The sequence below is a fragment of the Macaca thibetana genome, chromosome 13, assembly GCF_024542745.1.
Source record: "Macaca thibetana thibetana isolate TM-01 chromosome 13, ASM2454274v1, whole genome shotgun sequence".
NCBI classification, from domain to species: domain Eukaryota; kingdom Metazoa; phylum Chordata; class Mammalia; order Primates; family Cercopithecidae; genus Macaca; species Macaca thibetana.
The window spans coordinates 21237865-21250123 of record NC_065590.1 but is presented as its reverse complement, the minus strand read 5'-3'; the positions used below and the strand labels follow the sequence as shown (position 1 = coordinate 21250123).

The following is a 12259-nucleotide window of genomic DNA, read 5'->3' as shown; positions in this document are numbered from 1 at the left end:
CCGGCCTGCGTCCTCCACACCTTCCCCAGCCTCATCCCGCAGGCCCTCAGGGGCTGTGGAAGCTGGGGAGCTTGGCACCTTGGGCTGGGACTCAGAGTACAGTCAGCCCCCTAGTATCTCCACAACAGCTTTACAGGTTCCACTTTCCTAGGGGAGCTCTCCACTCTGTGGCCACAAAGGCCTGGGGGCTCAGGGGCCTGTTATTACTGAGCCCCACAGCCATGAGGCCTTAAGTCAGGGGAGTAGAAGTTACAGCCCAGAGCTCCTGAAGTTAATGGCCCAACAGGGACTCTGATTTTTCCCAGCTTAGGGACTAACTTCAAGGAACTAGCCTCCATTCCTCCCCTCCTTGGGGAGAAAGAGAGGAGGAACAGCCAGGCAGTGGGACAGTGTGTAACTGGGGCTCTTGAGGGCAAAAAGGAACATGTTGCCTGCCCAGTGCCTCCTAGGCTTGCAGGCCTGAGCAGATGGCTCCTTGTCCGGGGAGCCTTCACCACTCCCCCAGCCTGGGCCCAAGTACTTAGGCCATCATCTCTTCACTCCCAGGACAGACCGGCTACTACTACCCACTACTGTGTATTCAGGGCCTGGAATACAGTAGGTGGCGCATATTTATTGAAAGAGTCATCAAATAGGTCAAGTCTATTCTGGATTCCTCTAAAGCTGATAACATTCTTTTATCAGGGCCTCCTTTGTTAAGAGAAAAGTCCAATCCAGTGCTGTCCAATAGAACTTTCTGTGACGATAGAAATGTTCTGTATCTGCATTGTGGAGTACAGTAGCCACCAGCCACTGGGGGTCATCGAGCACTTGGAATGTGGCTAGTGTAACTGAGGAACTGAATTGTTCATTGACGATTTAATTACTTTTAAATAGCCACATATAGCCAGGGATTCCAAGTCTCGTGCCTTCCCAAGTGTGAGGGGCAGTGGGAAAGCTGGAGAGGTCGGCAGGGGCTAGGTCTGGAGGAGCCTGGGAGGCCTCCATAAGGCACTGGGGAGTCATGGAGGCTCTGAGCAGGGGTGGATGCAGGAGGGATGATGGTATCCTAGGAGCATCTCTCTGGTTGTGTAGTGCTGAATGGGCCAGAGGGGCCGCATAGAGGCCGGGGGAATATTTAAGGGCTGATATTTAAGAATGATATTCTTATCATTCAGGTGAGACATCACTCTCCTTGATTTTTCACCATGCCAGCATCCCTCCAAGTACCCCATCCCCATTTCCTCCCACCCAGCAGGCCAGATTCTAGAAAATTCTAGGCAGGGTCACCAACCAGGGGATTAAGTCTTTGAGAAGTGCCGTTTGGAGGCTGGGTGAGGTGGCTCACACCTGTAATCCCAGCCCGCTGAGGCGGGCAGATCACTTGAGGTCAGGAGTTTGAGACCAGCCTGGCCAACGTGATGAAACCCTGTCTCTACTAAAAATACAAAAATAGGCCGGGCACGGTGGCTCAAGCCTGTAATCCCAGCACTTTGGGAGGCCGAGACGGGCGGATCACGAGGTCAGGAGATCGAGACCATCCTGGCGAACACCGTGAAACCCCGTCTCTACTAAAAAAATACAAAAAACTAGCCGGGTGAGGTGGCGGGCGCCTGTAGTCCCAGCTACACAGGAGGCTGAGGCAGGAGAATGGCGTAAACCCGGGAGGCGGAGCTTGCAGTGAGCTGAGATCCGGCCACTGCGCTCCAGCCTGGGCGACAGAGCGAGACTCCGTCTCAAAAAAAAAAAAAAAAAAAAAAAAAAAATACAAAAATTACCTGGGCCTAGTGGCACATGCCTGTAATCCCAGCTACTTGGGAGGCTGAGGCAGGAGAATTGCTTGAACCCGGGGAGGTGGAGGTTGCAGTGAGCTGACATCGCGTCACTGCACTCCAGCCTGAGCAACAGAGCAGGACTCCGTCTCAAAAAAAAACAAAAAACACAAGTGCCTTTTGGTGAAGAAGCCCGTGTATTATATACAGACAGTGGGTTACCTGTCTCCAGTGGCCGGGGAGGGTCTGTAGGACAGAGTTGCTGAGGGACTCTGCAGCTGAGAAGGGCATGAAAGCCTCAGCAAAACCACACCTGCCAGGGCTCAGAACATGGTCTAAGCAAACTTCTGCTAGGCTTTCAGCTTTTGGTTTCTGAAGAGGCAGCCTGATCTTTGGTGAAAACATGGACAGAAGGACCCAAGTTTCATTCTGGCTCAGCTACTCACTTCCTGCTTAACTTTAGCCTCAGTCTCGCCACTTTTATTTTATGTTTTTGAAACCTAGTATCACTCTGTCACCCAGGCTGGAGTGCAGTGGCACAATCTCTGCTCACTGCAACCTCCACCTCCTGGGTTCAAGCAGTACTCCTGCCTCAGCCTCCTGAGTAGCTGGGATTACAGGTGCCCGCCATCACACCCAGCTAATTTTTGTATTTTTTTAGTAGAGATGGGTTTCACCATGTTGGCCAGGCTGGTCTTGAATCTCAAGTGACCCACCCACCTTGGCCTCCCAAAGTGCTAGGATTACAGGTGTGACCTACCATGCCCGGCCAGTCTCTCCACTTTTAAAATGGGGTTAATAATACATATGTCTCAGGATTGTTGTGAGGATGAGAAATGATGTAAATAACATGTATAGGCTGGGCGCAGTGGCTCACACCTGTAATCCCAGCACTTCATGGGACCAGGGTGGAAGGATCACTTGAGCTCAGGAATTCGAGAATAATCTGGCCAATAAAAAAAAAATCCATCACTACGAAAAAATTAAAAAATTAGCTGGGTGTGGTGGTGTGTGCTTTTAGTCTCAGCTACTTGAGTCTTCAAGGTTGAGGCTGCAGTGAGCCGTGATCACATTGCTGCACCCTAGCCTGAGCAACAAAGCAAGACCCTGTCTCAAGAAACAAAACATGGATTTAATATATACTTTACGGCCATAGAAAAAGAACGAGATCTTGCCCTTTGCAGAGACATGGATGGAGCTGGGGGCCATTATCCTTAGCAAACTAACACAGGACCAGAAGACCAAATACTGCATGTTCTCACCTGTAAGTGGGTGCTAAGTGATGAGAACACATGGATGTGTAGCAAGAAACAACACGCATTGGGGCCTATCAAAGAGGGGAGGGTGGGAGGAGGGAGAAGATCAGGAAAAATAACTAATGGGTACAAGGCTTAGTATCTGGGTGATGAAATAATCTGTACAACAAACCCCTATGACACAAGTTTACCTATGTAGCAAACATGCATATGTGCCCCTGAACTTAAAAGTTAAAAAGATCCATATACTGACTGAGTGAGGTGGCTCACGCCTGTAATCCCAACACTTTGGGAAGCCAAGGCGGGACGAGCTCAGGAGATTGAGACCATTCTGGCCAACGTGGTGAAACCCCATCTCTACTAAAAAAAAAAAAAAAAAAAAATAGCTGGGCGTGGTGGTGGGCACCTGTAGTCCCAGCTACTTAGGAGGCTGAGGCAGGAGAATCGCTTGAACCCAGGAGGCAGAGGCTGCAGTGAGCCAAGATCATGCCACTGCACTCCAGCCTTGGAGACAGAGCGAGACTCCGTCTCAAAATAAACAAAAACAAAACAAAACAAAAAACCCTGTATACTTAGCCTAATACAGAGCTTGACATGTAATAGGAGCCATATGATTGGTACCTAATAATAATAATAACTGTGATTTGGCAAAGCTTGGTTCAGGTCACTTTTGTGCCGCATTTTTAAGGACTCGGTCTTTCCCAATATACACACATACTTACGATGCCTTTAGGCGCTGTAGGTACTGTAATAATTATTGTTGTTGTTTTTTAAATTTTTTTTTCAGGGAGCTTTCTGGTAAAAACTGGAAAGCCTGCTAGACGAATTCTGAAAGAGCTGTAACATTAATAATGATTGTTTTGTCTGCCCACCGGGCTTTCCTGTTCCCCTTCTGGTAACACAATCCACTTCCGCCACTATAGATCAGGCATGTGACCTAGGTCTGACTGGGACCAAACACGGCCGTGAAAACCTCTTCACGTTGAGAGAGAGAAGCCAGCCCTCTTTCCAAATCTGAGCTGCAAATGGCCACCTTTCCTGCCATGTGAAAAGAGCAGAAGTGAAGCAAAGACAAAGGAAAAGAGTCTTGGAGACTTTGGGTCCTGCCCCAAAGCCACAGTATTTGCCGTAGTGCCCCTCCCAGTTATGTGAGCTAGAAATGTCCTTTTTGGTTTAAGCTGGTGGGAATATGGCTTCTGATCTTTGTAAAGAAGACTCCAGGCCGGGTGCAGTGGCTCACACCTGTAATCCTAGTGCTTTGGGAGGCCAAGGAGGAAGGATCGCTTGAGCTCAGGAGTTTGAGACCATCTTGGGCAACATGGTGAGACCCCTGTCTCTACAAAAAAATAAAAAGAAAAATATTAGCAGGGGTAGTGATGTGTGCCTGTAGTCCTAATTACTTGGGAGGCTGAGACAAGAGGATTGCTTGAGCCTGGGAGTTCTGGGAGCCTGGGAGTTCTGGGCTGTAGTGTGCTATGCCATTCTGGTGTCTGAACTTAGTGGCATCAATATGGTGACCTCCCAAGTGTGGGTGATCACCAGATTGCCTAAGCAGGGGTGAACCTGCCCAGGTAGGAAACAGAGCAGGTTAAAACTCTTGTGCTGATCAATAGTGGGATCCTACCTGTGAACAGCCACTTGCATTACAGCCTGGGCAACACAGTAAGACCCCATCTCTTAAAAAGAGAAGAAGAGGAAGACTCCTGCCCAGTACAGGCACTCATGTCAGGGAGGTCAGGAGATTCATCTGAAGCACAGAGCAGTTAGCGGTAGAACTGTTAATAGAACTTAGACTTGTCTGGTCATCTCTGAATTTACCATAAACTATACCATACATTCCAGTGTTCACTCACAAATAGTAATTGAGTGCTTACTATGTGCCAGGCACCAAACCAGCATCTCACTTTTTCTCTACACCTGCTGAGGGATTCTCCCTCCCCAGCTTCACTCCCAGTCTCTAGGAACCCTTGAGTCAGGGGACATGAGAAACAGCCTTTCTCTACCAGGATAGGGCCCAGCACACTCACTGTCTTCCCAGAATCAATACTCCCAGAACTCTTAAGTGCTAAGGATGCAAGAGGAGTCAGTCAGCTACCCACCCACCTACCCTCGTACTTACCTGCCTACCTACATTCTGTGGTTCTGCCCAGCATGGAGTAAGCCCTAGCCCTGGCCCAGGGACCCCAGCTAGGCCCCTGCCTGCACACCTCTCTGAGCAACTGTGCTCCTGTTGCCCTCATGTCTGCAGTGATCATTTTGGGGGATACTGAAGTTGTTTTCAGAGTGCTTTTGGGCTGGGCACAGTGGCTCATGCCTGTAATCCCAGCACTTTGGGAGGCTGAGGTGGGCAGATCACTCAAGCTTAGGAGTTCGGGATCTGCCTGGGCAACATAGTGAGACCCTGTCTCTGTAAGTAAATGAAAGTACTTTTGATCTAAATTCTCCTGAATGTTCCCTTTCTTTACTTTGCAAAGCTGGTTGAAGAGAAAGAGAGGTGGCAGGAGCAGAAGGATGTCAGGACAGTAGTTTCCAAATCTGGTCCTCAGAACACCCATGGACCATGATGAAGATCGCCATGTCATCATTGGTGACCAAAAAAAAGAGAGAGAGAGAGAGAAAAACACAACCTGTGGCATGAGCATTTTTTTTTTTTTTTAAACAGAGTCTTATTCTGTCACCCAGGCTGGAATGCAGTGGCGCAATCTCAGCTCACTGCAACCAGCATGAGCTTTTTCTGTGCAAAACTATTCCATTTAAGGGCCTTCTTTTAAATGGAAGTCAAGTTATTCCTCCTTTCTTGGTGTTAAATTACATTTTCTTGGCTGGGCGTGGTGGCTTACGACTGTGTTCCCAACACTTTGGAAGGCCAAGGCGGGTGGGTCACCTGAGGTCAGGAGTCCAAGACCAGCCTGGCCAACATGATGAAACCCCATCTCTACTAAAAATACAAAAAATTAGCTGGGCGTGGTGGTGGACACCTGTAATCCCAGCCACTCGGGAGGCTGAGGCATGAGAATCGCTTGAACCTGGGAGGCGGAGGTTGCAATGAGCTGAGATTGCGCCACTGCACTCCAGCCTGGGCAACAAGAGCGAAACTCCATCTCAAAATATATATATGTATGTGTGTGTGTGTGTGTGTATTCTTTCAAGTCACTTGATTTTGCTGGGCCTCAGTTTCCTCATCTTTAAAATAGGGTGAGATGGGCAGGGTGGTTGGCCTCAAGGATCCCTAAGGGTCTTTCCAACTCCAGTATTCCTATTAGAGGCTGCCTGGGACTATGCCTCTCCCACAGCCTGGGCCGCCTCCCAACTCCCACCCCACTCACCCCAGCACCCGCTCCCCTGTGCCCCCCACCAGCCCTTCTACTTAGCTTCACAAGGTGTGCCCTCCTAAGTGTCCTCTGGGGAGAAGTGCCCCCTCCACCACTCACTCCGGATTCCCAGGAGATACAGTGGATAAAAGGCAAACGTGGGTTTCAGACATTCTAATGTGGATTGACCCAGCTTCCATGCAGCTGGGAAGTTGGAGGGACAGAAGATGGGAGATGAGGAGCAAAAGCACAACAGGCACCAGGGTAGGGGCTGGGTGGGGAAAGAGCATTGAAAGGGAGGTTCTGGCCGAGTCATAATAGCATAGATTCCTTGGACATCTGAGCTGCTGGGCTCCAAGGCTTCCTTGTCCTGGCTCCTCACATTATAGATGAAGAAATTAAGGCCCACAGAGGGGAGAGGAGTTCGTGAATGGAGGGAAACGGGTAACTATATTTTTCCTCTAGCAGCTCCTCAGCTGAGGGAAAGTCCTGCCTGTGGGAAGGAATCAAGGAAGAGATATTGGGAAACTGAGGCCAGAGCACTGTTAGGACTCACCAGGACAAGGGCCCTGGGTTCCCGTGAGCCTGTGTTCCTGCTCCCCCGCCTACTTTCTGTTCCAGCTCCTTCTCCAATCTCCTTTCCTTTGCCTGTAGACCTCAGCTCTGCTCTCAGGACATCCCAGATAGCAGCCCTGATGCTCAGAACAGACTTTTCTCCCCAGCGCACATCCGCTTTTGCACCTCAAGAAGATCCAGGGATAAAGAAGGTACCAGGCAATCCCAAACACTGGGGCTGGGTCCCAGGGAGAACAACTGAGCCAGCCGTCTCACCTGCGAACCTCCCGTCACCTTCAGCCCTGAGATGCAATGGCAATAATCCATGGCCACTTTGGAAGCCTCCCTGATAACACTGTTGCCTTGCACCTGCGGCACCTGCAGCTGTTGGTGGGGGCTCATTTTTATATTTAATTTTTTGGAGACGAGGTTTCTCTCGCCCAGACTGGAGTGCAATAGTGCAATCATGACTCACTGCAGCCTTAAACTCCTGGGCTCAAGCAATCCCCCCCCTCAGCTTCTTGAGTAGAGCTGAGACTACAGGGCACACTACCATTCTGGTCATTTTTTAAATTTTTTGTAGAGACAGAATCTCACTATGTTGTTCAGGTGGGTCTCGAACTTCTTGACCTCAAGTAATCCTCCTGCCTTGGCCTCCCAAGGTGTTGGGATTACAGGCATGAGCCACTGCTCCCAGCTGGAGGGTCATTTTTAAAGTGGTGATGTCATGACCAGAGAGAAACCAGCCCCCACAGTTCCCAGATTAGCCTGGGAGATGCCCACCAACTTAGGAAGGCTTCCAGCAAACAGGCCTTGGGCAGGCTGGGTGATCTCCCAGGCCCTAGGCTGTGTCTGCCCTTGATTGCACAGAATGTTCACTGCCTGGGAAGCTGGGAGCTGGGACAGCTGGGTGACCTGGAAATGGAGGGGCTGAGGAGCTCTAGGCTGGCCTGCTCCTCCTTGCCACCCTCTTCCTGATAACAACAGACAAGGCTGGGAGGCTTCTGGGAGCCTGCTGCCTAATTCCCAGGGCCTGGCAGCCAGCCCTGCAGCTGATGCAAGGCCAGGGGTGGGTGAGCTCAGCCTTTCCCCAGCACCCAGAGCCTCTCGCACCTGGCATGGCCTTGAAAATGCATCTATTCATGCCCCCTCTGCCTCAGCCTCTTACAGTCCAGCTCCATTCCTTCTGCAAGTATAGGGGGGCCACCTAAGGATCTGGAAGGAGGCCTTGCTTGTGGAATGGGGTGGGAATTAGGCAGCAGGTTCCCAGGAGCCTCCTGGCCTTGTCTGTTGCTATCAGGGAGAGGGTGACAAGGAGGAGCAGGGCAGCCTGAAGCTACTTAGCCCCTCCATTTCCAGGTCATTTCTGAGCATCTCTGAGTCAACCCCACACCTCTGCATGGGCAGCCTAACAGCAGTGTGGGGACTAGAGCCCCACCTCTAGGGACCTCTGGGGTGGAATAGAGGGGCTGGGCTCCCTGCGGGCTCTGCCCCTCAGGGTCTGTCCACACCAGCCCACTTCCTCTTCTGGGAGAGGTCAGACAGCCCCTGGGAAGTCTCCAGACCTTCTTACGCTGTGAGAAGATGGACTTTCCTCCTCTGGTTCTCCCCTTTTACTGGACATGCAGGCCCAATGTAGGAAGGCTGGGGCCTATCACTCTTCAACAGCCCTCAGGTGTCATCAGCGCAGGACCAGGATTCATTCAGCGTCTATTTACTGAGAGCTCTGTAATAAGAATGTGACAAATAATAACTGGACACATATCAAATGCATGCCTCATCTTACAAAGTACTCTTGCAATTAGTGTTTTGAGGGATCCTAGTGACGATGCTGTAAAGTAGGGAGGCCTTAGGTGGAGAAGCTGAGGCCCAGGGATCTGAAGTGGCAGAACCAGGAATCACACCACAGGGTCTTCCCATATCCTCCTGCTACTTTAGTCCTGCCCCATGCACATGCACTGAGCAGGAGGCGGGCTTCCAGCCACATGCTCGACTGTCACAGGACACCAGCAGGGAGGTATTTCCCATGGGACAGGGAGCAGAGAACAGTATTTCCCATGGGCAGTGGTGGATGTAGGAGGCTAGGAGACCAGGACTTGTGGATTTAGGGTAGTGGCATGCCAGAGCCACACCTGTCTGCAAGGGACTGGAGACAGGCTGAGGAGCAGGGAGGGTACGTGGAGCACTGGTGCTGTGCCTCCTTTTACCATAGCTGTTTGCTTAGACAATACTCAGCTGTCCTGCTGAGCTCAGGCTGGCACCAGCGGGATTGGGTCTGTTGCCTGGGGATTGAGGCTGGCTACAGGACCCGCTCCTCCAGTTCTGGCCAAGGACCAGTGGCCTTGGCCATTACTGGCCTCCTCGCTGATGCCAGGGTTGAACAAGGCCTTTCCAGTCTGCCCATTGTATCTGGGGCCTGCCCTTTCTCCTCAACCCCGTCTGACCGTCTCTGGGGGCCCCTGCACCCACCTTCATGACTCCTGGCCAACCCTCCCAGCAGCTCTTGCAGCATATGCAACTTCTGCTGCTGGTGAGCTCAGGCAGCTGGACTCATGGGCAGGCAAGAACACGGTGCCCTGCACTGGAGGGCAGGCACAGGCTGTGCCAACTGCACCCACCTCTCCCAGACGTAGGCCTGGCAGGGAGGCCTGTGGTGTAGGCAAGGACTCTCTGGAAAGAGTGATGAGGAGGCCCAGCCTGCTGAGCACTCCAAACCCTTCTTCTACTCTCCTGTCCTTTCACTGAGAGGAGAGCTAAAGAATAAAGTTTGGTTGGGTGCCATGGCTCATGCTTGTAATCCCAGCACTTTAGGAGGCCAAGGCGGGCGGATCACCTGAGGTTGGGAGTTCAAGGCCAGCCTCATCAACATGGAGAAACCCCGTCTCTACTAAAAATACAAAATTAACCAGGCATGGTGGCACTTGCCTGTAATCCCAGCTACTCAGGAGGCTGAGGCAGGAGAATCACTTGAACCCAGGAGGCGGAGGTTGCAGTGAGCTGAGATCGCGCCATTGCCCTCCAGCCTAGGCAACAAGAGCGAAACTCCACCTCAAAAAAAAAAAAAAGGAATAAAGTTTAACTCCTGACTCTGCCCCAACCCGGAACCAATTCCTAGAACCACCTGAATCACTTTTTTCTTTTTCTTTTTTTTTTTTTGAGACAGAGTTTCACTCTGTGCCCAAGCTGGAGTGCAGTGGCATGATCTCAGCTCACTACAGCCTCTGCCTCCCGAGTTCAAGCGATTCTCATGCCTCAGCCTCCCAAGTAGCTGGGATTATAGGCACCCACCACCACGCTAATTTTTGTATTTTTAGTAGAGACTAGGTTTCACCCTGTTGGCCAGGCTGGTCTAGAACTCCTGACCTCAGGTCATTGGCCCGCCTCGGCCACCCAAAATGCTGGGATTATAGGCATGAGCCACCACACCCGGCTCATTTGAATCACTTTTTTTTTTCTTTTTTTTTTTTTGAGATGGAGTTTCGCTCTAATTGCCCACGCTGGAGTGCAATGGCGCGATCTTGGCTCACCACAACCTCTGCCTCCCGAGTTAAAGCAATTCTTCTGCCTCAGCCTCCTGAGTAGCTGGGATTACGGGCATGCACCACCATGCCCAGCAATTTTATATTTTTAGTAGAGACAAGGTTTCTCCATGTTGGTTAGGCTGGTCTCAAACTCCCAGCCTCAGGTGATCTGCCAGCCTCGGCCTCCCAAAGTGCTGGGATTACAGGCATGAGCCACCGCGTCTGACTGAATCACTTTTAAGTTTGAATTCTCTTTATTTGTTACTAGACATTACATTTACATGGTATTACATTTAAAAAGTGCAAAAGAGTATAATACACAAAAAATCAATTCTCCCCCCATGCACCTGTGGCTCAGCTGCCCCGTTCTCCACCCTCCAGGGGCAAGCAGTGCTACCAGTCTTTTGTATATCTTTCCAAAGATAAGGCTCCATTAACCACTGAATTTTTTTATTATCTGAACTCACACGGCAAGGTCACAACTCACTTAACTCTTATGCTTGGGATGAGGAAGGACAAACTCCTCTGCTTTGAACATTCCTTGAGAACCAAAAGGAAATGACCAGAGACAGGCTCTTCCCATCACAGGCCCCCGCTCCAGTGCTCTCTCCTCTCATATCCCTCCACCTGTTACCCCACTGGACTCCCAAGGCAGAAGCGAAGAACAGATGGTATTGGCCTCCTTGTTTCTTAGGAAAACTGAGGATCCAAGAATTAAGGAGACCCAAGGTCACAGCTAACAGGGGCACCCTCAGTTTTTCATATCATCACCCCACTTCCCTATTATCTTCTCTTCCCTTTGTACATGAGCTTGAGTTCTTAAATATCTCACCAAAACTTGTCTATGGAGATCTCAAGGACACGGTCAAGGACTTTTCTTCTTGGATCATCTCTTGTGAGCTGGACTCTGAGCTGGGCCCCAGAGCAGCCTCTCAGCAGTGGCTGAGGACGCTGGCTGAATGCAGTGAGAGAGGGAGGGGCTCTGCTGTTCTTCCAGGGGCACCCCGAGGCCCTGCGGTTTCTCCCAGGACACACACACATCCCTGGCCACCAAACCCACTGGCCCACGGACCCTGTGCCTCATGAGTTCCTTTTTGCGCAGCTGGCTCTGTTAATGCCCCTGCTCAGAAGACCAAGGCTGTGGGTTGGCTCCCTGGGGGTGGGGCCTCCCATGGTGAGACATTCTGTTCCTTAGCCATGAACTGAACAGAGGGTTGCACATTATAACAGGATGACAAAAAGAGACTGTCCCTGCGTGAAATGGAAAATGCACAGTTCTCTAGCGGAAAGGGTGACTCCTCCTGTGATCCCCTCCTCCTCCCAGTTCCTTCTCACCCCACCTCTACGATCTGTGGGGTTTTTCTGAGATGAGCCCTCATCTGTTATATCTTCACATTCTGTCTTTGACACAAAAGCTAACTTCAATAAAGCAGGGCTTGGCTGGGCGTAGTGGCTCACGCCTGTAATCCCAGCAATTTGGGTGACCAGGGAAGGTGGATCACCTGAGGTCAGGAGTTCGAGACCAGTCTGGCCAACAAGGTGAAACCCCATCTCTACTAAAAATACGATAACAAAAAAAATTAGCCGGGCATGGTGGTACATGCCTGTAATCCCAGCTACTTGGGAGGCTGAAGCAGGAGAAATGCTTGAACCTGGGAAGCAGAGGTTGCAATGAGCTGAGATCGCACCACTGCACTCCAGCCTGGGCAACAGCCAGACTCTGTCACAAAAAATAAATAAAAAAAAATAAAGTAAAGCAGGTCTCTCTCTAAACATCACAGAGTGCCTAGAAGAATCAGGTTCTCAGGAAACAGGATAATAAGCAGGCATCAGAGAGTATGAGCTGTGGCTGATTAGTAGTGCAA

At 50.8% G+C, this 12259-nt stretch overlaps 1 protein-coding gene and 1 non-coding gene across 2 annotated transcripts in view; one reads left to right on the top strand and one right to left on the bottom strand.

Moving 5' to 3' along the window:
- Positions 1-12259, top strand: part of VAMP5 (vesicle associated membrane protein 5) — a 229925-nt gene that overhangs the window by 70081 nt on the left and 147585 nt on the right. The gene's annotated exons all lie outside the window — the stretch shown is intronic.
- Positions 3794-3855, bottom strand: LOC126934526 (U7 small nuclear RNA). Its single transcript, XR_007718991.1, has one exon. It is a non-coding gene; the product is annotated as a U7 small nuclear RNA (small nuclear RNA).